The sequence below is a fragment of the Somniosus microcephalus genome, unplaced genomic scaffold (assembly GCF_052327205.1).
Source record: "Somniosus microcephalus isolate GS21.2 unplaced genomic scaffold, FLI_Smic_1.0 scaffold460, whole genome shotgun sequence".
NCBI classification, from domain to species: domain Eukaryota; kingdom Metazoa; phylum Chordata; class Chondrichthyes; order Squaliformes; family Somniosidae; genus Somniosus; species Somniosus microcephalus.
Window position 1 is genome coordinate 143191 of NW_028225647.1, and position 27025 is coordinate 170215.

A 27025-nucleotide genomic window follows, 5' to 3' on the forward strand; every position below is an offset into this window, starting at 1 on the left:
TGGCGGGAGTTTGGTTGGTGACCGCATGTGTTGCATTCCTGTACGCCAACAAGAAGTTATCTACCTTATGTTGTAGATTTATGTCTTCATTACCCATGGCCTTTATGGCCTTCTTGAAGGTCTGGACAAACCTTTCAGCTAATCCATTGGTGGCGGGATGGTTTGGGGCGGACGTGTAGTGCTTAACCCCATTGTTTTTTAAGAACTTCCTGAATTCTTCGGACACAAATTGCGGTCCATTATCAGAACAGATCTGTTCCGGCAGCCCATTCCTGGCAAATATGGTCCTTAATACTGTGATGGTTTTTTCCGTGGTGGTGGAGGACATCTTTATTACCTCCGGCCACTTGGAGTGTGCATCCACCGCGATTAAGAACATTGAGTCCATAAATGGACCAGCAAAGTCGATATGTACCCTTTGCCATGGAGATGAGGGCCACTCCCATGGATGCAGAGGAGCTTGTGGTGGGGCGTTTTGGACCTTCTGGCATCCTAAACAGCTCTTGGTCATTTCTTCGATGTCTCCATCGATACCTGGCCACCACACGAACGCTCTGGCTAGGTTCTTCATTTTCACTCCACCCAGATGCCCCTCGTGAAGCTCCTTTAGCACTTTTTGCTGGAGTTTGGGTGGAATCACCACTCTGGATCCACACATCAAAGTTCCTCGGCACACTGACAGCTGTTCTCTTCCTTGCGAAAATGCTGGCAACAGTGGTTCGCCATGTGCTGGCCATCCCTTCACCGTTAACTCGGAGACTCGTGAGAGAGTCGGGTCATTTCTTGTTTCCTTTTCGATCGTAGAATTTGTTACTGGTAGACATTCCACTATGGTCGAGTGGAACATCTCCACTGGGTCCACTGTAGGCGCCTCTTCTACCGTTGGCAATGGTAGGCGTGATAAACCGTCAGCATTCCCATGCTGTTTTGATCCTTTGTATTCTATGTCATACTGGTGTGGCCCTAGGAAAAGGGACCACCTCTGTAGCCTTTGCGCTGTCATAGTGGAAACGCCCTTTTTAGGGTTGAATATGGATACCAACGGCTGGTGGTCTGTCAGCAGTGTAAACTTCTGGCCCTGCAGGTAATGATGAAACTTCTTTACTCCCCACACCAGGCTGAGAGCCTCCCTATCTATCTGAGCATAGTTGCGCTCAGCGGAGGTCAATGATCTGGATGCAAATGCGACTGGCCTTTCCGAGCCATTTGGCAACTTGTGTGAGAGTACTGCTCCAATACCATAAGGAGAAGCATCACAAGCTAAACGAATAGGTAGCGTTGGGTTGAAGTGAACCAACACTTCCTCTGAGGTGATCAATGTCTTGCTTTTGCGAAAGGCCTTCTTACAGTCCTCGCTCCACTTCCATGGTACTTCTTTCTGCAAAAGAGCATTCAGCGGGTGCAGCACCATGGATAGATTTGGCAGAAACTTATGATAATAGTTAGTCAACCCTAGGAACGATCTCAACTGGGATAAATTTTCCGGAGCGGGAGCCTTCACAACCGCTTCGATCTTGTCAGGTGACTTGTGCAGCCCCTCCTGGTCAATGACATGACCACAGTACGAGATCCGTTCCTGAAAGAACTCACATTTCTGGCGATTAACTCGAAGGCCATATTCCTTCAACCTGGTGAGCACCAGTTTCAAATTTGCAAGGTGTTCCTCATCGTCATCTCCTGTAATCAGGATATCGTCCAAGTAACATTGAGTGCCTGGAATTCCCTGTAATACCTGCTCCATGGCCCTCTGCCAAATTGCTGGAGCCGAAGCCACTCCAAAAACCAGTCTATTATATCGATACAAGCCTCTGTACGTGCTGATTGTGAGATACTGGCGCGACTCTTCCTCAACTTCCATCTGTAAGTACGCTTGCGCCAGGTCTATCTTGGTGAAGCGTTTCCCGCCAGACAATGAAGCAAAGATATCCTCAATCCGCGGAAGCGGATATTGCACCGTGTGAAGCACCGGATTAACTGTGATCTTGAAGTCTCCACAGATGCGGACCTTCCCCGGTTCCCCTGGCTTGTTACTCGATGAACGCTTCATGACGGGAACAATGGGCGTTGCCCACTCACTCCAGTCCACCTTAGACAGTACTCCTGAATGTTCCAGCCCTTCCAGCTCAGCTTCCACAGCAGGTCGTATCGCATACGGTACCGGTCTGGCTTTGAAAAATTTTGGGTTTGCATGTTCTGCAATCTTGATTTTTGCCTTAATTCCTCTCAGTGTTCCCAGTCCCTGTTGGAACACCTCTTTAGCCTCATCCAATATTCTGGACAATCGTTCAGGTTTGACATCTTTTTTTCCGGAATCTACCGTTATTGCGTTTAGGGAGTGCCAGTCCATATTTATTTTCCTGATCCACTCCCGTCCCAGAAGTGGTGGACCTCCCTCAGGTAGTACATATAAGTCCATTCCTTGGTGTTCTTTGCCCTTGTGTATCACCTTGACTTTTATCTTTCCGATGGGGTATACTTTTTGCCCCGTGTATGTCTGCAATACTATCTCCGTATCCCGTAGGGGAATATGTTTGAATAACTTTTTGTAATCTTGCTTATTCATGACCGTCAACGCCGATCCAGTGTCCAATTCCATCTTCACTTGGACTCCTGCTATCTGCAGTGTGACCCAGATAGTTTGTCGGTCAGCTTCCTTACTCACGTTGTGAATTCTCAGACTACCCAGTTCCTTGCTGTTGGAGTCTGAATCCGAATTCTGTTCATCCGAACTCTTCTCAGCCACCTTATGTACCTTTCTGCACTTTTCCTGTGGTGACTTTTTGTTGCTGGTCTTCTTTCCTGACCGGCATACTTTAGCTATGTGACCAAGCTTGCCACATTTTCTACATTCCTGGTTTTTAAACCAGCATTGGTTCTGATCGTGTGTTGTCTTCCCACAACGATAACATTTCTTTGTACCCGAAGCCATTTGATCTACGCTGAGTACCGCTGCCTTCAGCTGCATTTCCGCGGTGCCTCTCGCTGCGGCTTTGTGCGATGCTGCAATAGTGACAGCCTTATCAAGTGTAAGATCATTCTCTTCAAGCAACCGCTTTTGTGTTCCTTCTTTCGACAATCCACACACGAATTTGTCTCTCAGTGCCTCTGTCAGGCTTTCCCCAAACTGACAGTATTTCGCTAGCTTGCGCAGTTCAATTAAATACTCCGCGTTGCTTTCCTCTTTCAGTTGCGTTCTCGCATAAAATTTAAATCGTTCCGCTAACATCAGCGGTGTGGGGTTCAAATGATTCTTCAGGACAGCAACAATATTAGCGAAAGTCTGATCCGCCGGTTTAGCTGGTGATAGAAGATGCTTCAATAGCCCGTATGTCTTCGCACCCATTGAGTTTAGTAAGGTTAGTGCTTTATCTTCATCTGATATTTTATTTGCCTTACAATATATCTCTATGCGTTCTACATACGTGGCCCAATCTTCAACATCGGGATCGAAATCGTTGATGTTACCACGCTTAGGCATCCTCGCGATCTTCTTGAGAAACAAAAGAATTATTATTATTTTATTTTTTTTCTTTTTACAAAATGGCGGTTTCCCGCGCTTGTCTTCTTCCCCCGCCTCCGAAAATGGTGGCTTCCCGCGTTTGCCTTTCTCCCCCGCTGGCTGTAATGGCGATTGCCGATTTGCTGTGTTCGCCCTCCCCCAGCGGTTTTCAAATCGTGCCTCCCAGCCCCTCTTGTAGTCCGGTCCTTTCCCCCCCGGCTGCGGCTGAGTTCTCCGCGGTTTTTTTATTTTCTCCCGCGCCTTACGCTGACCCAGTCACTGCGCCTCGCGGCCTCGGTAGCTGCCCAGCCTTTTTCACCGGTCGCGGTCGAGCTCTCTCTCGACGCTGTTGCGTCTCCCAGCCCGCTATTTTCTCCACGCCTTACGCTGTCCCGGTCGCTGCGCCTCGCGGCCTTGGTAGCTGCCCGGCCTTTTTCACCGGTTGCCTTTGCTATCACCGCGGCTTCCGTGCCTTACGCTGCCCCAGTCTCAGCGCCTCTGGCCCCGACTTCTGTCCGGCTCTTTTCCCCAGCCGTGGTCGAGTTCTCCGCCCTTATATCCTCCATTTTTTTGTTGTTATTTTCTCCCCTACTCACAGTCAACGTGGCCGACTTGCTGCTCGTCGCTGATCGGCTTACCCACTACCGTGATAGAAGGGATGATCACTGCCTGTTGCTGATGGAAGGCTTCGTGTCAGAATTCTTCCGTTGCTCTGCAGACCCGAGTCTTCTCTCAGCAGAATGATGAGGGCGGATGCCTCCTCTCGACGCCCGTTAAACTGCCTTGGATGTATTTCTGCCGCAGGGTTAGATCGTAATCGTCGCCACTGTTAAGTCTGTGTGTTATATTGAGAATTACTACACAGACCACAAGAGTAAACTTTAACAGGTCTTTACTGGTTGAAGGTCAGGGCGGAACTGCCCAATAAATCATTACACAGCACTTATATACCGGTGTGGTCACCACCGGTATTACAGTATACAGCAGCTAAGATAAAGTAGCGCAACCCTTAAAATAGTTCTCTTAAAGGTGGAACGGTTACATACACTACAGGCGGGGGTGAGGGCAGAAGTGCGGGAGATAGAATGGACACGGTCGAGGGCCGTGTCAACCACGGTAGAGGGGAATCCTCGGTTGAGGAAAAAGGAAGACATGTCGGAAGCACTGGTGTGGAAGGTGGCATCGTCGGAGCAGATACGGCGGAGACGGAGAAACTGGGAGAATGGAATAGAGTCCTTACAGGAGGCGGGGTGGGAGGAAGTGTAGTCCGGGTAGCTCTGGGAGTCAGTGGGCTTGTAGTGAATATTGGTCGATAACCTATCCCCAGAGATGGAGACGGAGAAGTCGAGGAAGGGAAGGGAAGAGTCAGAGATGGACCATGTGAAGGTGAGGGAAGGGTGGAAATTGGAGGCAAAGTGAATGAAATTGTCTAGTTCGGGGCGAGAGCAGGAAACAGCACCGATACAGTCATCAATGTATCGGAAAAAGAGGTGAGGGAGGGGACCTGAGTAGGCCTGGAACAAAGAGTGTTCCACATATTGGCAGAAGCGGACTAGCTTGTCTTTCATCTCGTCACCACTTGGCTGATCTTGCTGTGTGTACAATTGCAGCTGCATTTGCCCAATAACAGGCCCTGCCCTTCCAAGGAATTCATTTTACGTGAAATGCTTCAAGGTATTCCTGAGAATGATGATAACGTGCGATGTAAATGCTACTTTTCTTCCTTCTTCCTTTCGAAAATGAGCTCCAAAACAATGTAAAATTTTCATGATTTCAACTGAAAATAAAATCATGCGCAGTGTAGTGTAAGCTAAGAGCATAAGAATTAGGAGCAGGAGAAGGCCATTCGGCCCCTCGAGCCTGCTCCGCCATTCATTAAGATCATGGCTGATCTTCGACTTCAACTCCACTTTCCCGCCTGATCCCCATATCCCTCGATTCCCCTATAGTCCAAAAATCTCAACCTTGAATATACTCAGCGACTGAGAATCCACAGCCCTCTGGGGTAGAGAATTCCAAAGATTCACAACCCTCTGAGTGAAGAAATTTCTCCTCATCTCAGTGTTAAATGGCCGACCCCTTATTCTGAGACTGTGACCCATAGTTCTAGACTCTCCAGCCAGGGGAAACCGCATCTACCCTGTCAAGCTCTATCGGAACACGGGCTGCCGATCCGCTATCACCCATTTTGTGCTTCCGCCCAGGACAGATTGCACCCCTTAAGCATCAACCACACAGTGGAAAAGAGGTACGCGGAGGCCAGACTGGGTAGCGGTGGCAGGTTTCCTTCTCTGAAGTGCATTGATGAACCATTTGGGTTTTTAATGACTGACATGAATCAGTCATTCATGAAAGAAAGACTTATGAAATAATACTGAGCGGCCTGCGGGTGGCGCTGTCCAGGGAGAGTATAAATACTCGGGCACGGGCCCAGCTTGCGCAGGACATTCTTAACAGGAACTAGTGAAGGACACAACTAGACCTCCATGTTGTAAAACAGTTGATTAAAGCTTTGTTTAACGCTTAGACCAAGTGCCTAGTAGTTTTCTTACGTCAATGTCAATCTTGCAACTTTCATGGTCATTTTGTTTCTATAAATAACTGGATTTGTTGAATTGAATTGCACAACTTTACCACAGTGGAGTTTGCACTCTCATCCTTTGGGTTGCCTGTCTAGCACCAGAACCACGTGCTTTAGTTTTGTGTGACAACGCTGTTCAGAGGCTTTGGCACCTCAACTGCAGAGCAAATTTAAAGTGCAACTAGTATAAACCATTGCTGACAGTTTTCGCCTGAACGGTGTTTTCACATTGACCTCCAAGTTATGTTGCATGAAGGTTAACTCGCAAGTACCCAACGTGTTCAAAGTGTAGCAGAAACAGTAACCTGGTGGTAGCGTGGCCAAGTGATCTAACGCCCTGGATTAAGGCCTTAATCTGGCGCAGCACAGCGCTCACCAGCTGAAAGGAATGGCCGAGCTCAGTGTCAAGAAGAAGAAAAAGAGAAAGGAAAGCTGGATCAGGTCACCTCAGCACGAGGAGGGGGGAGGAGGCGGGAGAGCATAAGCGAGCAACTGTGGACAAAAGGACTCCCATCACAGAGTCCCCCAGCTGCTGGGGAAGCTCATTGGGTCTTCATCACAGCACAGCAGTGCACTGCAGAAAATTCCTGAGTGATAATGCTGTGTGACCCCCTATAAACCCAGATTTTAAATACAATTACCACTTCCTTTTCATTGGCGTATTAACAGGACTGGACAGACTAGATGCAGGAAGGATGTTCCCGATGGTGGGGGAGTCCAGAACCAGGGGTCACAGTCTAAGGATAAGGGCTAAGCCATTTAGGACAGAGATGAGGAGGAATTTCTTCACCCAGAGAGTGATGAACCTGTGGAATTCTCTACCACAGAAGGCAGTTGAGGCCAATTCATTAAATATATTCAAGAAGGATATATTTCTTAAGGCTAAAAGGATCAAGGGATATGGGGAGAAAGCAGGGACAGGGTACTGAATTTGGATGATCAACCATAATCTCATTAAATGGCGGAACAGGCTCGAGGGGCCGAATGGCCTACTCCTGCTCCTATTGTCTATGTTTCTATGTTTACCATTAGGTTTTCTATAAAGTGGCATAACATGGCCTTTGAACTTTATGGGGCCCATTTTCTGATTATTGGACCTAGCTGTGTTGGATTGCCTGGGCACCGCATGTAGGGGAGACTCGGGCACGCTCCTCTCTGGGTGTGTGATCTTCACCCTCTCCCCATCCCGTGGTCCAACAGATCCAGGTGCAATAACAGTTAAATCTGCACCTTGTTTTGCTCAAAGTCAACACGGTAGCAATGTGGTTAACATATAAGTGAGCGAATGGTCAACCTCTGGAACAGACTCCCTGGGGTGATGGTGGAAGCAGTTAGTATTGATTTAATCAAATGCAAATTAGAAAGATTTCTTTCAGAAAATAACATGTTGGGATGCAGCATATGAGTAATTTGAGACATGACGTGATAAGTATATCATGCTTGGGAGGAACAGGTGACTTTGGACCTCTGGGGGGAATTGTTACTTCCCGACGCACTGGAGTGGGGAGCTGGGTGGAGGTCCGGTTGTGTGCAGGAAACCCAGTTTCCACTCACGCTGTAGAGATTTATTGAACTTGGCTGTCTGGCGGGGAGCACTCCGGAGGAGGCCGCAGGACCAGATAGGTCCGGTCCCTGACCCTGGGGAGGGAGGGCTATCTGATCCCAAGCAGGGTCTGATCCCAACCCTGGGTGGGGGTGCAGGCGGTCCTATCCCTGACTCCAGAGGAGGGGGGGTCCGATCCTGGCGAGTGGAGGTTGTATGTTGGTTGGGGGGCCGGGAGGAAGCACTCCTGCTCCACCTGGCCCACAAGGAGTACTTCCCGAGGCTGTCCTCGCCTCGCTGCAGCTGCCCGGCCAGCCACAGTAACACCTGCAAAGCAGGTTGAATCCGAGGCTTCCAGCCTCATTAACCTATTTAAAATGCCAACCTGCCTCCTGGGAGCGCGTTGGCTGCCCGTCCCGCCTCAGTAAAACACGGAAGTCACTGAGTTGGAGCCGGCTTCCAGGCACGCTTCGATTATTTGCCCACTTAACACCCCACCTGCACTCACTCCCACCCGCTCACCCATGTTAAAACTCCCCCCCCCACCCCCGCCATGGTTCCCAAAGCTCTCCATCACTGGGGGTTTTCCTCGCCTCGTGTCTGGGTCTGTTGTAGACTAATTGATAGAGACTGATTGCTATGATTAGCCAACAACTCAATTACCTTTGTATCCTGCTCTTTTTGGGATGGCACAGACATGAAGGGCCGAATGGCCTCCTTCTGTGCCGTAGATTTCTATGATTCTATGCCACGACGACCAGGATGGTAGAAGGCATTTTAGATGGATTTGGTCTTTTTTAGTCTAGCAATTCCTATGTTCCTTCTATTTAAATAGCAGAAATGATAATTATGTCTACGATTTTGCCAGAAATACTGAAGAGGAAATCTTCATACGCACACTTGCGATACCACTACAGATTGCAGCCAAACAAACTCTTCTTCCATAGTTCTTTATATGTATTTCATTGAAGAAGCACTAGCGTTCGCCTCAAGCTTTTGTAATGAATGTTTTTCTGTTTTATTTCAACCTTTAAGGGTTTCATGTCATTGACGAAATTTTGGAAGTGACTGGATCTGGTTGTCCTCCTGAATTCCTAAACATTCAGGTTCCTTCTGGAGACTCGGTTTTTGATCCTAACAACACAGGGAGGGCGCAGTTGCCATTCCAGCGCAGTCAGTGGACAACGAGCTCAGGCCAAAGTCCAAACAACCCCCGAGTGCAGGTATGTTGTCTAATGGGATGCATTGCAATCATTGATCAAGTAAATAATGCACATTTCTAATTTGGAACTTTATAGGAAACAGATCTAAAGTAGGAGACGCAGTTCTCCAATTGACGAGTTCCCAATCTCAGCCTTTCCTTTGAAGTGGTGGGCGGGGCGGGGGGGTGGGGGAGGGGGAAATTTTTCCGAATTGGGAGAAGAGAAGGACCAATCACTTCTTGCTGCTCTACCACATCACCTAGTGGCTGTTCATGGAGCAGCATTGGCAGAAACCTGCAATCAGAACAAGCTGAAAATGTTAGAGTGAAAACACTAAGGGGTCGATTTTCAGTGTGCCGTGAGGCGGGCTTTCAGGTGTGCGGGGGGCTAAAATCCCGAATTCGGGGGTCCCGACACCATCCCGCCCAAAACCCGCCTCCACGTAAGTTTCAAAGGAGGCGGGTACCCGCCCCGCACTGGGACCCACCGACCCGAGGCGGGAAGGGATTAGTGCCAATTAACTGCCTGTTTTTAGCCTAATCCCTATTTTGAAGGGTGTCGTGTGGGATTCCTGACGGCTCCAAACCACGCCAGGTTAGAGGAGGCGGGCCGTCGGGTTGAAGGACTTGGAGGGGTCGAGATGTCGGTGTTCAGGTGAGTGATGGGTGCATGAGTGCAAAGGTAAGTGTGTTTAGTGTGTCTAAAGTGTGTAAAGAAGTTTAAATTACCTGTACTTATAACAGCCTTCCTTCCTCTAGGTTTCGTGAGTCCATCAGTCAGCCGGCACAGAAAGCAGAATGGCTGCGATCTGTCAAAAGTGACAGCCTGCAGCTTTCAGTGCCGGCGTGATTTCTAACTGAGTCTGCGTAGAAGGACTCGGGTTAGAAGTAAGACTGTCAGTGTTTGACAGCTTCAAACAGCTGTGAAACACTGATATTTCATCTGTCAACACGTCTTGACAGATGAAATTTAAGTCTGTGACATCACCTGTTGCCGGGTGGCCCTTAATTGGCCTGCTGAGCCCGCTGGGCGGGCTCAACAAGGTCAATCAAGGGAAAATCGCGTGGATTGGCCGCATCTCGATGGAGGCGGGACTAAAACCCGAAAGTTGTAGTCCCGCCTTCTTCCCGACTTCTGAATGAAAATCCAGTCCTAAATAACTAAAGCAAAATGTTTTTCTAAAAGCACAAGTTAGATAAGGATGAGGAAGGCCATTTGGCCAATCTTTTTGTCCATCCGTAACGAACCTTTCCAGTCCTCCCATCCAGTTGCATCTTAAACGATTCAAAGATTTTTGCCTCCAATACATATCTTACAATACACAGCCACTTGTTGACACTCTTGAAGAGGAACCTCTTGAGGTCTGCCATGACATTTTTGCCTGTTTGAGCCTAGGTCACCTTCCGTCTGTCCTGGCTAATATTTAACCCTCAATCGACATCACTTAAAAAAGCAACAGATTATCTGGTCATTATCGTGTTGCTGTTTGTGGGACCTTGCTGTGCACAAATTGGCTGCGTTTCCTTCATTACAACAGTGACTACACTTCAAAAGTACTTCATTGGCTGTAAAGCACTTTGGGATGTCCTGAGATTGTGAAAGGAGCTATATAAATACAATTCTAAAAGTGCAGCCTTACCAGAGCACTGCACAGTTGTATCACGGCGAATTCTCTATAATTAGGTTTCCTAGTTCAGCTGTGGCTCAGTGGGTAACACTCTCGCCTCTGGGCCTAGAAGGTTGTGGGTTCAAAAATCTAGATGACACTTCAGTGTAGTACTAGCGGGAGTGCTGCACTAGCACAGACACAGATTTTAACACCACTGAGGATGATGTACGATTAAATGAACAAAATGAAAAGTTAGCAGTCTGATAGAAGATACACCCACCAAGGAAATCATAGAAAGAAAGGCTTGCATTTATATAGCGCCTTTCATGACCACCGGACGTCTCAAAGCGCTTTACAGCCAATAAAGTACTTTTTTTTTAAGTATAGTCACTGTTGTAATGTGGGAAACGCAGCAGCCAATTTGCACACAGCAAGCTCCCACAAACAGCAATGTGATAATGACCAGATAATCTGTTTTTGTTATGTTGGTTGAGGGATAAATATTGTCCAGAACACCAGGGAGAACTCCCCTGTTCTTCGAAATAGTGCCGTGGGATCTTTTACGTCCACCTGAGAGAGCAGACGGGGGCCTCGGTTTAACGTCTCATCCGAAAGACGGCACCTCCGACAGCGTGAGCACTCCCCAAGCACTGCACTGGAGTGTCAGCCTAGTCTTTATGTGCTCAAGTCCCTGGAGTGGGACTGTGAATCCACAACCTTCTGACTCAGAGGCGAGGGTGTTACCAACTGGGCCACAGCTGACACTACATAGACTAAATTCTGAACTAAAAGTGCAGGCTTTTTCTGTTCAGTCCCTTAAGCGGAATGTCTGTTCTTCAGAGGAATCTATTTTTGGTGGTGGTGTTTAGGGGAGGAAGCTTGGTCATTGGGAGACCTCCCTACTTTTCTTCAAGTCCTACCATGAAATCTTTTGCATCCACCTGAGCAGGCAGATAGGGCTTTGGTTGAGCACTTCATCTGAAAGATAGTGTAGTTTGGGATGATGGTGTGTGTGGCATTTAGTGCCTGGTTTGAGCCTCTGGCTCCACTGCAGTAATAATAATCATAGGCAGTAGAAGTTCCGTGGTTAAGGTTAAGTCTCATCAGAGAATTGATTCAAAGGTGATTGTTGCAAATTGCAACCAAGTTGTGTTGTATGATGGAAAACTTTATCTTGTTATTGGGTACAGAAGACTTCTATGAACACAAAAATTGATTACAGAAAATTGCTGGAGAAAAGATATTGTGTGATAACTTACATCTATCTTGTCACTGATTTATTCTAGATAAACCAGGCCACTGCATGGATTGATGGAAGCTCTATCTATGGGGCATCCCATTCCTGGATTGCTGCCCTGTGTAAATTTTCTGATGGGCTTTTGGCTTATGGTTCAAACAAAATGATGCCTAGGCAAAGTGCTGGAATGGTTCCTTTGTGGAAAATGGCAGATCCTGCAACCAGGGAACATGGACTTGAGGGACTTTATGGTAAATAGTTCAACTCCTCAATGTGGCTGGAACTGCAATCACATCTCTTAGGAATTCTGACTGATTTCTGATAATGTTTTATATATTTTTTGCAGCAAGGGGAGCAAATTGTTACATTAGAATAACTTATTTAGCATTGCCCGTGAGCTTATTTTCTCAATGCAATAGAACTTAATGCACAGATAGAAAGCCAGCCTGTTGGGACTTCCAATCTGGATGTATATAATGACACCTGTCATTTTTCTCTCAATCTTTGTAACATTTGTGCTGCTATTCACAAAAAAGCTCCGCAAGTACTTTTTAAAAACCAAACACACTAGTTGGGGATTTCTTTGAAAACACATCAAGTGCAGCCCAAGAGGAATTATTTATTGAAATCATCAAAGTACATCCATTTCACTGAGAAAGTGTAAGAATAACAGTTCCATAGATAATAGGTCATTTATATCTCTTTCCAATACAATTTTTCTAGTTCTTATTTTATTAGTACCGCTACTGATACTGTCATTCCTCTACTTAATGTTCCTCTCCTGTTCCTCCTAAGCTGTAAATACAGTGGGCTCTTGCTCCTCCCTGAATGCTCAGTGTTGAAATCAAGATTCATTGCACTATCTCCTACTTTAACTCATTCTTTCTCAAGGCCTCATAACATGGGACTGTTACCTCTCTTAGTTTTCAAAACTGCAGTTTGATGTTATCTTCTTGATTCACCTCACCATCTCTCCTATTCTCTTGAACCTTCATATTGCCTCTATGGGCCTTGGTAGATTTTTGAATAGTAAAGGAATCAAGGGATATGGGGACAGTTCAGGAAAGTGGAGATGAGGTAGAAGATCAGCCATGATCTTATTAAATGGCAGAGCAGGCTCGAAGGGCCAAATGGCCGACTCCTGCTCCTATTTCTTATGTTCTTATGGTCCTTCACAAAGATTTCTCAATAACTTTCTCAGTCATAAAAGATAGACATTTCTGCAAAATAGTATATGTGAGACACATCCAGTAAGAAATGCACAAAATCAACAAAATCTAAAAATTCTTTCCCCTTAAAACCAAATGGAGTACAAGGTAATGATAGTCACAGTGAATGCTGAATACAGGAATTTACTGGATGATACTATTTGGCCTTTTAAAGTACAGTAACGCTCACCGTTATTACAAGGTATACCTGACAACAACTTCTGGCATCCGCACATGCGCAGTTATCCAGATGTTGATGCCAGAGATGCCCTGCTCCTCCACAAGGTGCGCTGTTGTAGTCCTCACTGATGAACTCGGGACTGAAATCACTGTAATGGCATGAACAGGGTAATTACCCATTAGTCTCGCACTAAAAACGGCTGAAAAGTTAGGGCTAGTGCATTCAGGAGTAAGTGAGTTTTTAATGGCATAATAAGCGATAATTACATCTGAACAACCTCTCCGGCCCTTAAAAATTAATTTTACAAGTGTGGAGTCTCATTCCCTCAGAAGAAAATTGCAGATTTTTAAAAAAATAATTGTTTTTTTAGTTTTTCTGATTTTATCTCTCTCCTTTAATCCCATCTGTATGTCCCAATTTTTATTTTGCTTCCTGTACAATGATTTAAATGTCATTTATATTTTCTGTTTTTTTTTACTTTTTGGTTTGCAGTCTGCGTTTCTGTGAGGATTCTTCTGTCTTGATTGATTGAAGAGCCTCGCTGCTGCTTTTTCCTGCTCACCGATGCCAAGATCCCCTGTAGAGGGCACCGTACAGGATCAGATGTCGGAATAGTAGAAATCTCCACTGACAAGCCCGTGAAAGTCTCTTGTCAACTGTGTGTGAGGTGAATGGCGACAGCCGTTCCTTCGCCGCTGAGAGCAATATCCAGGCCATTACCTAATTTCCTATAATCTGCACAAACAGTAGATACTCTCTATCAATTAGTGGAATGTCAAATATTGACTAAAACAATAAAACTACCTGTTTGCAATTGCTTGGAAAAAAGGAAGCAGTATAGAATATGGCAGATACTAATGAGCGCAAATGAAAAATATGAACAATGTCTCCAATGGGCTAATTATCCTTTGTAATGCCTTATTCCAAAGTTCTCAATGTCTTTTGAAAACAATATTTTTTTTTAATGGGCAAATTCTTGCTGAATTTTTCCTCATCTACTTCATGCAGTCCCAGTATCACTTGACATGAATTCCAAGGTGTGTACATCAAGTCTGATGTCACAGAATGATACCAGGGCTTAAAGAGTTAAATTACGAGGACAGGTTGCATAGACGATGTTTGTATTCCCTCAAGTATAGACGATTAAGAGGTGATGATAAAAGGATATGATAGGGTAGATAGAGAGAAACTATTGCCTCTGATGGGGGAGCCCAGAGCAAGGCGGGGGGGGGGATTGGTTGTGGGGATAACCTTAAAATTAGAACTAGACTGTTCAGGGGTGATGTCAGGAAGCACTTTTTCACACAAAGGGTAGTGGAAATCTGGAACTCTCTCCCCCAAAATGCTGTTGAGGCTAGGAGTCAAGCAAAAATTTCAAAACTGAGATTGATAGATTTTTGTTAGGTAAGAGTATTGAGGGATATAGAACGAAGGTGAGTAAATGCTGTTAAGGTGCAGATCAGCCATGATCTAATTGAATGGCAGCGCAGGCTGGAGGGGCTGAATGGCCTACTCCTGTTCCTATGAATCGAGTTCTTCCAATTCAATTTCAGAATTGAGGTAAGTTGCAAAACTACAGTAAATCCCTGTCTTTATCCATGCAATGTACCTTTGAAGTCAGGTTTCAAGCTGAAATTTGACATGGTCATGTCCAGAAATGTAATTAACAATGAGGCCGGATGCAGAAGGAATGTTTCCCTTGGCGGGTGAGAACAGAACTAGAGGACATAATTTAAGGATAAGGGCTAAACCATTTAGGACAGAGATGAGGGGGAATTTCTTCACTCAGAGAGTGGTGAACCTGTGGAACTCATTGCCACAGAGGGCAGTGTATGCCAGCTCATTAAATATATTTAAGAGGGAATTAGATATATTTCTACGGGCAAAAGGGGTTAAGGGTTACGGAGAGAAGGCGGGGACGGGATACTGAATTAAAGGATCAGCCATGATCTCATTAAATGGCGGAGCAGGCACGAAGGGCCGAATGGCCTACTCCTGCTCCTATCTTCTATGTATCTATGTATCTATGTATGAGACAAACCTTGACGAGGTTGGACCAAAGAAACGCTGTTGACAAATTCTTGTCGTCTAAACACAGCAAAATGCCCCAAAGCACTTCACAAAAGAGAGGCAGGGAAGAAAACTGAGTAACAACAGAAAATGCTGGAAAAACTCAGCAGGCCGGGCAACATCCGTGGAGAGAAAATAGAGTCAACGTTTCAGGTGAACCCTTTGTCAAGACTAAAGAAGCACAGGAAGTGAAATAGATTAAGAGGCCAGGCTGGGAGAGAACAAAAGAGAAGTGAAGAGACATTAAGAGGTATTCAAAACGAGACGAGATGGTGATAGGACTAGTGGAGACAAAAGACGGCTCTAGATTAGGTGTGAAATGCGCTGGCAGAATGGGAGACAGCTGCCATGTGGGAGAGAGAAAAAAAAAAAGAAAGGGGGGGGGGGGGTGGGAAAGGCCAAAACAAAGGTGTGGATAAAAAATATAAGTAAAAATGTAATGGGGGCTGAGGTTATGATCTGAAATTATTGAACTCGATATTGAGTCCGGAAGGCTGTAAAGTGCCTAATCGGAAGATGAAGTGCTGTTCCTCGAGTTTATGGTGAGCTTCCGTCTGAGTAGGAAACTGAGTAGGTGGTAGGGGAAAGTCAGAGCAGGGCAAAAGAGATAAGTCTTGAGGAGGTTTATGAACATGGTGAGAGATGTGGCAAGGTGGAAAGGTTTAGGAAGAGAATCCCAGTGTGTCAGGGTGGAAGACTGTGGAGCGGCAGTGGGATTGGTGATGGGGGTGGGGGGGTGGGGTGCGGTGGGTGTAGGGGGACGGGGGGAGACAGAACCTCGGGCACTGCAGGTCCAGGATTCCCCGACCAGCACTCCCTACAAGTCCTTCTCCACACTAGGGGAATCCAATTGCAGAATCAACCATCTCGTGCCCTAATATTAGGTACTTCGTCATAAAATCTGGATAAGGTTTGAGAGAGTGAAAGAGATGGAATGATGATGAGGGGAAAAAAGGTTAGCAATAATTTTTTCCAAATTTTCATGATCACCTTTTGCATTTTTGTTTCTCACTGACAGATTTTGGGAATGCAAGAGCAAATGAGAGTCCCTTCCTCAGAGCAGAAAGCATCATCTGGTTCCGATACCACAATTACTTGGCTGCCCAGCTCAAAGCTCAGAATCGCTCGTGGAAGGACGAAGATTTATTCCAGAGTGCCAGGAAACAAGTGATTGCCACCTTCCAGGTAACTTTAAACCATGGAAGAGTTGTTCATATTGTATGTTTGTGGTTCATTTTATTGGGATAGATTAAGAACATTCTTTTTTTGCTTCGTTTTTTGTGGGCAAGGCCAGCATTTATTGCTCATCCCTAACTGCCCTTGAGAAGGTGGTGGTGAGCCTCCTTCTTGAACCGCTGCAGTCCGTGTGGTGAAGGTGCTCCCACAGTGCTGTTAGGGAGGGAGTTCCAGGATTTTGACCCAGCGACGATGAAGGATCGGCCGATATACTTCTAAGTCAGGATGGTGTGTGACTCGGAGGGGAACTTGGAGGTGGTGGTGTTCCCATGCGCCTGCTGCCCTTGTCCTTCTAGGTGGAAGAGGTCGTGGGTTTGGGAGGTGCTGCCGAAGAAGCCTTGGCGAGTTGCTGCAGTGCATCTTGTAGACGGTACACACTGCAGCCACGGTGCGCCGGTGGTGGAGGGAGAGATAGTTTAAGGTGGTGGGTGGGGTGCCAATCAAGCGGGCTGCTTTGTCCTGGATGGTGTCGAGCTTCTTGAGTGTTGTTGGAGCTGCACTCATCCAGGCAAGTGGAGAGTATTCCATCACACTTCTTACTTGTGCCTTGTAGATGGTGGAAAGACTTTGGGGAGTCAGGAGGTGAGGCACTCGCCACAGAATACCTAGCCCCTGACTTGCTCTTGTTGCCACAGTATTTATGTGGCTGGTCCAGTTAAGTTTCTGGTCAATGGTGACCCCCCAGAATGTTGATGGTGGGGGATTTGGCAATGGTAATGCCGTTGAATGTCAAGGGGCAGTGGTTAGACTCTCGCTTGTTGGGAGATAGTCATTGCCTGGCACTTAACAAGCCGTCCACTTCATTGTTTACTGAGATCATTGACCATCAGTAAGGCTCCAGCATCAGTGTTTATAACACAACTATTACTAAGCCATTCACAACAATGTCACCATTACAAAGATATTACTTCCCATTGACAACCATTCTTACAATAGTTCATATGGGGCTAGATTTTCGGGGAGCCGTCAGGCGGGGTTTCAGGCGTGTAGGGGGGGAAAATCCCGACTTTGGGGGTCCCGCTACCATCCCGCCCAAAACCCCGCCCCACGTAAGTTTCAGGGGCGGTGGGTAGCCACCCCGCATTGGGACCCGCCGAAACCAGGCGGGAAGGGATTAGTGCCAATTAACTGCCTGTTAACAGGTAGTTAACAGGCAGTTTTTAGCCTAATCCCTATTTTGAGGGGTTTCGTGTGGGTTTGCCGACGGCTCCAAACCACGCCAGGTTGGGGCGGCTGGCCGTCGGGTTGGATGAGTTGGAGGGGTCGCGATGTCGGCGCTCAGGTGAGTGATGGGTGCATGAGTGTAAAGGTAATTGTGTTTGGTGTGTCTAAAGTGTGTAAAGAACTTTTACTTACCTTTACTTACCTTCACAGCCTTTCCTCCTCTCGGCGTCGGGAGCGCATCAGTCAGCCGGAACTTAAAGCTGAACGGCTGCGATCTGTCAAAAGTGACAGCCTGCAGCTTTTAGTGCTGCTGAGATTTCTAACTGAGTCTGCGTAGAAGGACTCAGCTTAGAAATCAGACTGTCAGTGTTTCACAGCTTCAAACAGCTGTGAGACACTGATATTTCATCTGTCAGAAATCTTGACAGATGAAATTTCAGTCTGTAACGTCACCTGTTACCGGGTGGCCCTTAATTGGCCTGCTGAGCCCACTGGGCGGGCTCAACAAGGTCAATCAAGGGAAAATCGCGCGGATTGGCCGGACGTCGAAGTAGGCGGGTCAGAAACCCGAAAGGGGAAGTCCCGCCTTCTTCCCGACAGGTTCCACAAAATCGACCCCATGGAGTTTTTGGTTAATGTCAAGGATCCATAGCATTTTATTACCTACACATTCTAGACTACATTGCTATCCTGTAAGACCAAAAGTATCTGTCTTAAACATATATTCAATCTACCTTTTCATATTTAAGGTTCGACAACTCATTCATTGAGCACCAGATTTTGGTCTGGAATGGCTTTGCTTGAACCCTTAGAGTACAACAGTTCCAGTCTGAGCAACACCCATTAACCCGAATTCATTGACTCCTGTTTCACCCCGTATCCTAGACATGGTACTCATTTTATCCACCTTAGAAGGATGGAAGGCTGAGTGAACCCTGTTGATCTGCTCAAATTGTAATTTCCAAAATCACATTGCACTGCAGGCTAGAGTTTCTAAACTGCTGGTTGTGATCAGTACAAGTCAATTGTACTAATCTGTTACACAGGGCTACCTTTTAAGTTCGTAGGCGGATCGTTTTACAGGTGATGGCTTGTGCATGCATTTGTAAGCACCGTTGAAATGTTCAAAGTGGGGTTATAATTGAGGCTTTGAAGAGGTGTTTACTCATCCGCCTTCTATAAAACAATAGTTTGGTCCCAGCTGGATCATTGTGTCCAATTCTGGGCACCACACTTTAGGAAGGACGTAAAGGCTTTGGACAGGGTGCAGAAGAGATTTACCAGAATGGTTCCAGGGCTGAGAGATTGCAGTTATGTGGAGAGACTGGAGAAACTGGGATTGTTCTCCTTAGAGCAGAGAAGGCTAAGAGGGGATTTGATAGAGGTGTTTAAAATCATGAAGGGTTTAGATAGAGTAAATAAAGAGAAACTGTTTCCAATGGCTGAAGGGTCGATAACCAGAGGGCAACAGATTTAAAGTGATTGACAAAAGAACCAGAGGCGACATGAGGGAAACTTTTTTGTGCACCGAAGAGTTAGGATTTGGAATGCACTGCCTGATATGGTGGTGGATGCAGATTTAATAGTAGCTTTCAAAATTGGATACATACTCGAAGGAGAAAAAAATCACAGGGATACGGGGAAAGAGCCGGGGAGTGGGACTAACTGGATTGCTCTTCGAAAGAGCCGGCACAGACTCGGTGGGCCGAATGGCCTGCTTCTGTGCTGTACTATTCTAGAGTCTATGGTTTATGTGTTGCTCCTTTGCAGGACAGTGCTGATTCTGCAGGACCTGGGATCGATGCCTAAGATGAGTCAGAGAGATGGAAATTCGCAGTCCAAGCTTCCTCAGTCAAGCCTTCTGAGGAACAAGGTCTAATTGTTGAGGGACTAGCTTAGCAGTGAGAGGTCAGGCAGTAAGAGTTTGGAAAGATCCCGATGTCCAAAAATATTCTGCTCTGTTGGACAAAGCACGCAATGTCTCATGGTTACTGCTCAATGGCGCATTGCTCAGATGGAAAACAAATTGACCTGACATCTGCAATGGGTAGAATCAGAAATGAGATCGACTGAATCCAGCATTGTTTTCTAAAAGCTTCACGATGAGAAAGCTGATATTGATGGTGGAGCTACTGAAGCTTGGAAAAGGAATGTGCTGATACAGCGGCTAAAAGCAGCCACAGGACAACTGTGATGAAACCAGCCGGTTTTCAAAAGCATTTGGAAATGGCACACTAACTTTTAAAACCTTTTAGAAGTTTTTTTTTTACAATTGTAACTTTTTAAACCAAGTGTTAATTAATATGTAAAGTGCAGTCATTTACAAATGGGTGATGTTATGAATAACAGCAGAGATCACAAGGGACTCTGGGATATTTGCATTCCGCTCAGTGCTCAGTTAGATATAAAGGTCATTTGCGTTATTTGCCAAATTGATCACTATCCCTTGATTCAATCGCAATGGGAGTATGGATAATCACGGTCCCAATATTCCTACTTCTGTGAAGCTTTGCCAATTATAAATGGGTTTCATTTTGTTAGAAAAGAAGTTTAAAAAACTTTAATTGTATGGAAACTGGAAAATACACAAATCTCACTGGTACCTTTATTGTGACTTTAGCATAAATTAGTTCAGCTCAGCCCTGCACAATTTAGACTTCTTTAGAACATAAGAACATAAGAAATAGGAGCAGGAGTGGGCCATTCGGCCCTTCAAGCCTGCTCCGCCATTCAATAAGATCATGGCTGATCTTCTGCCTCAACTCCACCCTCCCACCTTGTTCCCATATCCCTTAATTCCTTTTGTTTCCAAAAGTTTATCGACCTCTGTCTTGAATATACTCAACGACTGAGCAGCCACAGTTCTCTGGGGTAGAGAATTCCAAAGGCTCACAACCTTTTGAGTGAAGAAATGTCTCCTCATCTCAGTCCTAAATGGCCGACCCCTTATTCTGAGACTGTGACCTCTGATTCTAGACTTCCCAGCCAGGGGAAACATTTTCGCAGCATTAACCCTGTCAAGCCCCTTAAGAATTTTATATGTTTCAATTAGATCACCTCTCATTCTTCTAAACTCTAGAGAATATAGGCCTAGTCTACTTAATCTCTCCTCATAGGGCAACCCTCTCATCCCAGGAAGCAGTCTAGTGAACCTTTGTTGCACTCCCTCTAAGGCAAGTATGTCTTTCCTTTGGTAAAGAGACCAGAACTGTACACAGTATTCCAGGTGTGGCCTCACCAATGCCCTGTATAATTGTAGTAAAACTTCTTTACTCTTATACTCTAATCCCTTTGTAACAAAAGCTAACATACCATTGGTTTCCTAATTGCATGTTAGCTTTCTGTGATTCATGTACAAGGACACCCAGGTCCCTCTGAATGCAAACATTTCCCAGTTTCTCACCATTCAAAAAATAGTCTGCTTATTTGTTTTTCCTACCAATGTGGATAACTTCACACTTCCCCACATTGTATTCCATTTGCCATGTTCTTGCCCACTCAGTCAACCTGTCTATATCTCTCTGAAGCCTCTTTGCGTCCTCCTCACCGCTTACTTTCCCACCTAACTTTGTATCATCAGCAAACTTGGATACGTTACACTCAGTCACTAGGTTGTGAATAGCTGAGGCCCAAGCACTGATCCTTGCGGTACCCCACTAGTTACAGCCTGCCAACTCGAAAAAGTCCCGTTTATTCCTACTCTCTGTTTTCTGTCCATTAACCAATCCTCAATCCATGCTAATATATTACCCACAATCCCATGAGTCCTCATTTTGTGTAATAACCTCTTGTGTGGCACCTTATCGAATGCTTTTTGAAAATCCAAATACACCACATCCACTGGTGTTCCCCCTTATCCATCCTACTAGTTACATCTTCAATAAACTCTCACAGATTTGTCAAACACGATTTCCCTTTCATAAAAGCATGTTGACTCTGCCTAATCATATTACAATTTTCTAAGTGCCCTATTACCACGTCCCTAATAATAGATTCTAGCATTTTGCCCACTACTGATATTAGGCTAACTGGCCCATATTTCCCCGATTTTTCTCTTCCCCCTTTCTTAATTTAGATTCACTGTTGGTTTCCAAATTATATTTTATTCAAATTTAAAAGCAGGTTCCATTATTGCCAGAGTGAGATGCTGGTCCACCTGTGGTGGAAGTAGAGCTCCATCTTGCTTCCATGCATAAAATCTCCATATTATATCTTTTGCATATGAAATGTTTGATCTGTTAATATAATATGAAGCTTGCTATGAAATTTTAAAATGAAACTGTTAGCCGCTTTCTGAAAATAATTCTCTTGCCTTGGCGCCTGGGTTAAAGCAATATGCAAATATTGCTGAGGATATATGCATTTCTGGGGCGGACTCTCTAGCCCAGTCAGTCCCACATTAATTGCATCAGAATAATGGCCCTGAATCTCCGGTCAGAAAAAATTCTACGAAACTACCTGCTGGTTCCGTAGATACTGAGGCTTCCGCTCCTGGGTCTCTCCTTTTCTAAATGCGCGGAGGCCCACGTATCCCAGGGGCGCATGCGGTTCGCAAGCGCCCCTGGGATCACGTGGGCTGGCCCAACCAATGGAAGCAGGCAATCCCCCTTCATACTTTTGACAGTTCCATACGTACAGAACTGTCAAAAGTAGGAATGGGGAGGACTGCAAAAATGCACCAACACACTGAAATGAATAATTATAAACCATTACATATATAAAATTAATTAAAATGGCATTTAACTAAATATGTTAAACAAAAATTTATTTTTTAAAACATTTTTTTAATATGTTTTAACGGGGCTTAATTACCTTATTGGACAGGGTTTTTAATTTATAAGTGAGTGATAAAATCTTATTTTTCTATTTTTCAAAATCTTATGCTGGTAAAAGCAGGCCTTACCCTGCTTAAACCTTTATTTCCACATGCTGACAGTGAATTTGATTTCCCTGTGGCCTGTCCGCATCATGTTCTTCAAACATAATCATTGTTCATTGATGAAAGAGGTGCTGTTATAATTTGAGCTTACTTTAAACCCTCTTAATTTTAATTAACAGATTTTAAGACTTCAGAGATTTTACTATTTCCCAGACAATTTAATGTAGATTGTAAGTTAAGATTGATATTTCTGATTATCTGATCTATCTCTTTTGCTTCTGTGTAATTTAAAATCGTATAAATAAATCTGACTACTAGTTTTAGCCTGACAGTTAAGATGTGATGGTGTGGAGTGTTCACCCTTTTGGAGTGGACAGGCGTGCATGGTGTTTGGCCTGTTCAAACTCTAGTGCAAAGCATCCGAGGAGAGAAACAATCTTATGGCACTCCACTCCCATTCATGCCACGCATAAGGGTGTATCTTTAGGGTCAGACGCCCATAAAGAGGGTTTGGAGTAAGCCCAAATGATAACAGCATCTCTTTGTTGGGACTCTACACTTCAGAGCAGCGTAGACTTAGAGGTGATCTGATTGAGGTTTATAAGTAAATAAAGGGAATAGGTTGTGTTCCAGCTAACAGTTTGTTTCAATTATATAGGTTAGGGAGGACCAGGGGTCACAATTTTAAGTTGTATAAGGCTAGATCTAGGTTTGATATCAGGAGGTGGTTCTTCTCCCAGAGAATCGCGGGGAGCACGGTGGCATAGTGGTTAGCACTGTTGCCTCACAGCGCCAGGGAGCCGGGTTCGAATCCGGCCTCGGGTGACTGTCTGTGTGGAGTTTGCACATTCTCCCCGTGTTTGCGTGGGTTTCCTCCGGGTGCTCCGATTTCCTCCCACAGTCCAAAGATGTGCGGGTTAGGATGACTGGCTATGATAAATTGACCCTTAGTGTTAGGAGGATTAAATACGTGGGGTTACGGGGATCGGGTGGGATATGTGTCGGTGCAGGCTCGATGGGCCGAAATGGCCTCTATCTGCACTGTGGGGTTTTCTGTGATTTCTGTGATTTCTGTGACCTCTGGAACAGGCTGCCATCTCGTGCAGTGGACGCTGATTCGCTGAACTCCTTCAAGCAAGAGCTGGACCTGTTTCTGGCTGGGGCGGAGATCACCTCTTACAGAAGGTAGCTCCTGCAGGGGATTCGGGGCCAGAGTGATCTCCTGGACTAGTTTCCATCACCTAGATGGGCGGGAGAGGAATTTCCCAGAATTCGTTTTTCCCAAATTGGCGTGTGTTTTTTTTATCTGATTTTTTTTTGCCTCTCTCAGGAGATCACATGGTTTCGGGTGGGGTGGAGAGTGTATATGTTGTGATAAACAAGGGGTTGCGATTGTGTGAGACAGGTTGGACGGACCAGAGGGTCTTTACCTGTCCGTCATTGCTCGCACGTTCGTAATGAACAAACTGTATCGTGGACATAGGATTATATTTAAGATAGCTTTGTTTCCTTATCTTTGCAGCGCATCCTATTTTATGAGTGGCTACCTGCCTTCATTGGACAAAATGTGACAAAATATGGAGGTCAGTATGGTTTATGGTTGTCCAGAAACTCCTGTAAATGGTGCCAAATTAAATCAAACAAATCACATGCATTTCCAGAGAGTAATGCTGAGCAATTCTGCTTTGCTATCTGTTTTTCAGGCTACAAGAAACAAGTATCTCACCTGAATTTCAGGCTGCAGCTATTAGAATTATCAACTCCATGGTTCCAGCGGGCATCTACATGAGGTAGTCGAGATAAAGATTATATTGATGTAAATTTTCCCTGTATTTGTATGGGTGACCCAGTGTGTTTTGATCCACTTCTGCTGTACTGCAGGAATCTTTAATTTAACTTACCCAGAAAGGTTGGCCTGTGCTTCAGGTATCAGTTTAATGATACAAAAAAGTCCAGTCAGTCTCATGTTAGCCTGGCTCAGTCGATCACGCTCTCACTTCCGAGTCAGAAGGTTGCGGGCTCAAACTCCACTCCAGGACATAAGCATGTAAATATCGGCTGCCATTTCAGCGCGGTCCTGCAGAGATCTGCGTTGTCGAAAGTGCCATCTTTTAGACGAGATGTTAAACCGAGGCTCTGTCTGCCTGTTGGTGGATGTAAAAGATCCCATGGTGCCTTTTTCAGTTCTCCCAGTGGCTTGATCAACATTCGTCCCTCAACCAACATAAGAACATAAGAACATAAGAAATAGGAGCAGGAGTAGGCAAATCGGCCCCGCGAGCCTGCTCCGCCATTCAATAAGATCATGGCTGATCTGATCCTAACCGCCAATCTACTATCACAGAACCATCTCCTGAATCTAACAGAATTAGACACACGAAATAGGAGCAGGATCAGGCTACACGGCCCCTGGGCCCGCTCCGCTACCCACAGGGCCATGACCGATCCGAACCTAGACTCATGTCCAAATTCCTGCCCGCTCCCCGTAACCCTTAATTCCCTTTACTTCTAGGAAACCATCTATTTCTGTTTTAAATTTATGTAATGATGTAGCTTCTACAGCTTTTTGGGGCAGCATATTCCATGGACCTACCACCCTCTGAGTGAAGTAGTTCCTCCTTATCTCAGTTTTGAAAGAGCAGCCCCTTATTCTAAGACTATGCCCCCTAGTTCTAGTTTCACCCATCATCGGGAACATCCTCCCCGCATCCACCCGATCCAACCACTTCACAATCTTATATGTTTCAATAAGATCGCCTCTCATTCTTCTGAACTCCAATGAGTAGAGTCCCAGTCTACTCAACCTCTCCTCATATGTCCATCCCCACATCCCCGGGATTAACCGAGTGAACCTTCTTTGTACTGACTCGAGAGCAAGTATGTCTTTTCTTAAGTATGGACACCAAAACTGTATGCAGTATTCCAGGTGCGGTCTCACCAATACCTTGTACAACTGAAGCAATACCTCCCTATTTTTATATTCTATCCCCCTAGCAATGAAAGCCAACATTCCATTGGCCTTCTTAATCACTTGCTGCACCTGCATACTAACCTTTTGAGTTTCGTGCACCAGGACCCCCAGATCCCTTTGTACTTCAGTACTTTCCAGTTTCTTGCCATTAAGATAATAACTTGCTCTACGATTTTTCCTGCCAAAGTGCATAACCTCACACTTTCCAGTATTGTACTCCATCTGCCAAATCTCTGCCCACTTACTTAGCCTGTCTATGTCCCCTTGCAGGTTGTTTATGTCCTCCTCACTCACTACTTTCCCTCCCATCTTAGTATCATCTGCAAACTTTGATATGTTACACTCGGTCCCCTCCTCCAAATCGTTAATATAGATTGTAAAGAGTTGGGGACCCAGCACTGACCCCTACGGAACACCACTAGTTACTGGTTGCCAGTCTGAGAATGAACCATTTATCCCAACTCTCTGCCTTCTGTTAGATAGCCAATCCTCTATCCATGCCAGAATATTACCCCCAATCCTGTGATTTTTTTATCTTAGGCAATAATCTTTTGTGTGGCACCTTGTCAAATGCCTTTTGGAAGTCTAAATACACTACGTCCACTGGTTCCCCTTTATCCACCCTATATGTTACTTAGAGTCATAGAGTCATAGAGTAATACAGCACGGATAGAGGCCCTTCGGCCCATCGTGTCCGCGCCGGCCATCAAGCCCTGTCTAATCTAATCCCATATTCCAGCACTTGGCCCGTAGCCTTGTATGCTATGGCATTTCAAGTGCACATCCAAATGCTTCTTAAATGTTGTGAGGGTTTCTGCCTCCACAACCCTTTCAGGCAGTGAATTCCAGACTCCAACCACCCTCTGGGTGAAAAAGTTCTTTCTCAAATCCCCTCTAAACCTCCCGCCCTTTACCTTGAATCTATGCCCCCTAGTTATTGACCCCTCTACTAAGGGAAAAAGCTCCTCAGCATCCATCCTATCTATGCCCCTCATAATTTTGTACACCTCAATCATGTCCCCCCTCAGCCTCCTCAGCTCCAAGGAAAACAAACCCAACCTGCCCAGTCTCTCTTCATAGCTGAAGCGCTCCAGCCCTGGTAACATCCTGGTGAACCTCCTCTGCACCCTCTCTAACGCGATCACATCCTTCCTGTAGTGTGGCGACCAGAACTGCACACAATATTCCAGCTGTGGCCTAACCAGTGTTTTATACAGCTCCATCATAACCTCCTTGCTCTTATATTCAATGCCTCGGCTAATGAAGGCAAGTATCCCATATGCCTTTTTTACCACCTTATCCACCTGTTCCGCCGCCTTCAGGGATCTGTGTACTTGCACACCCAGATCCCTCTGACCCTCCGTCTTGCCTAGGGTCTTTCCATTCATTGTGTATTCCTTTGCCTTGTTAGTCCCCCCAAAGTGCATCACCTCGCACTTTTCCGTGTTAAATTCCATTTGCCACTGTTCCGCCCATCTGACCAACCCATCTATATCGTCCTGCAGACTGAGGCTACCCTCCTCGCTATTTACCACCCTACCAATTTTTGTATCATCCGCGAACTTACTGATCATACCCTTTACATTCATATCCAAGTCATTAATGTAGACCACAAACAGCAAGGGACCCAGCACCGATCCCTGTG

At 45.6% G+C, this 27025-nt stretch overlaps 1 pseudogene; it reads left to right on the forward strand.

The window, feature by feature from the left end:
* LOC147081743 (dual oxidase 2-like) overlaps positions 1-27025 on the forward strand; it is a 102262-nt pseudogene that overhangs the window by 13681 nt on the left and 61556 nt on the right.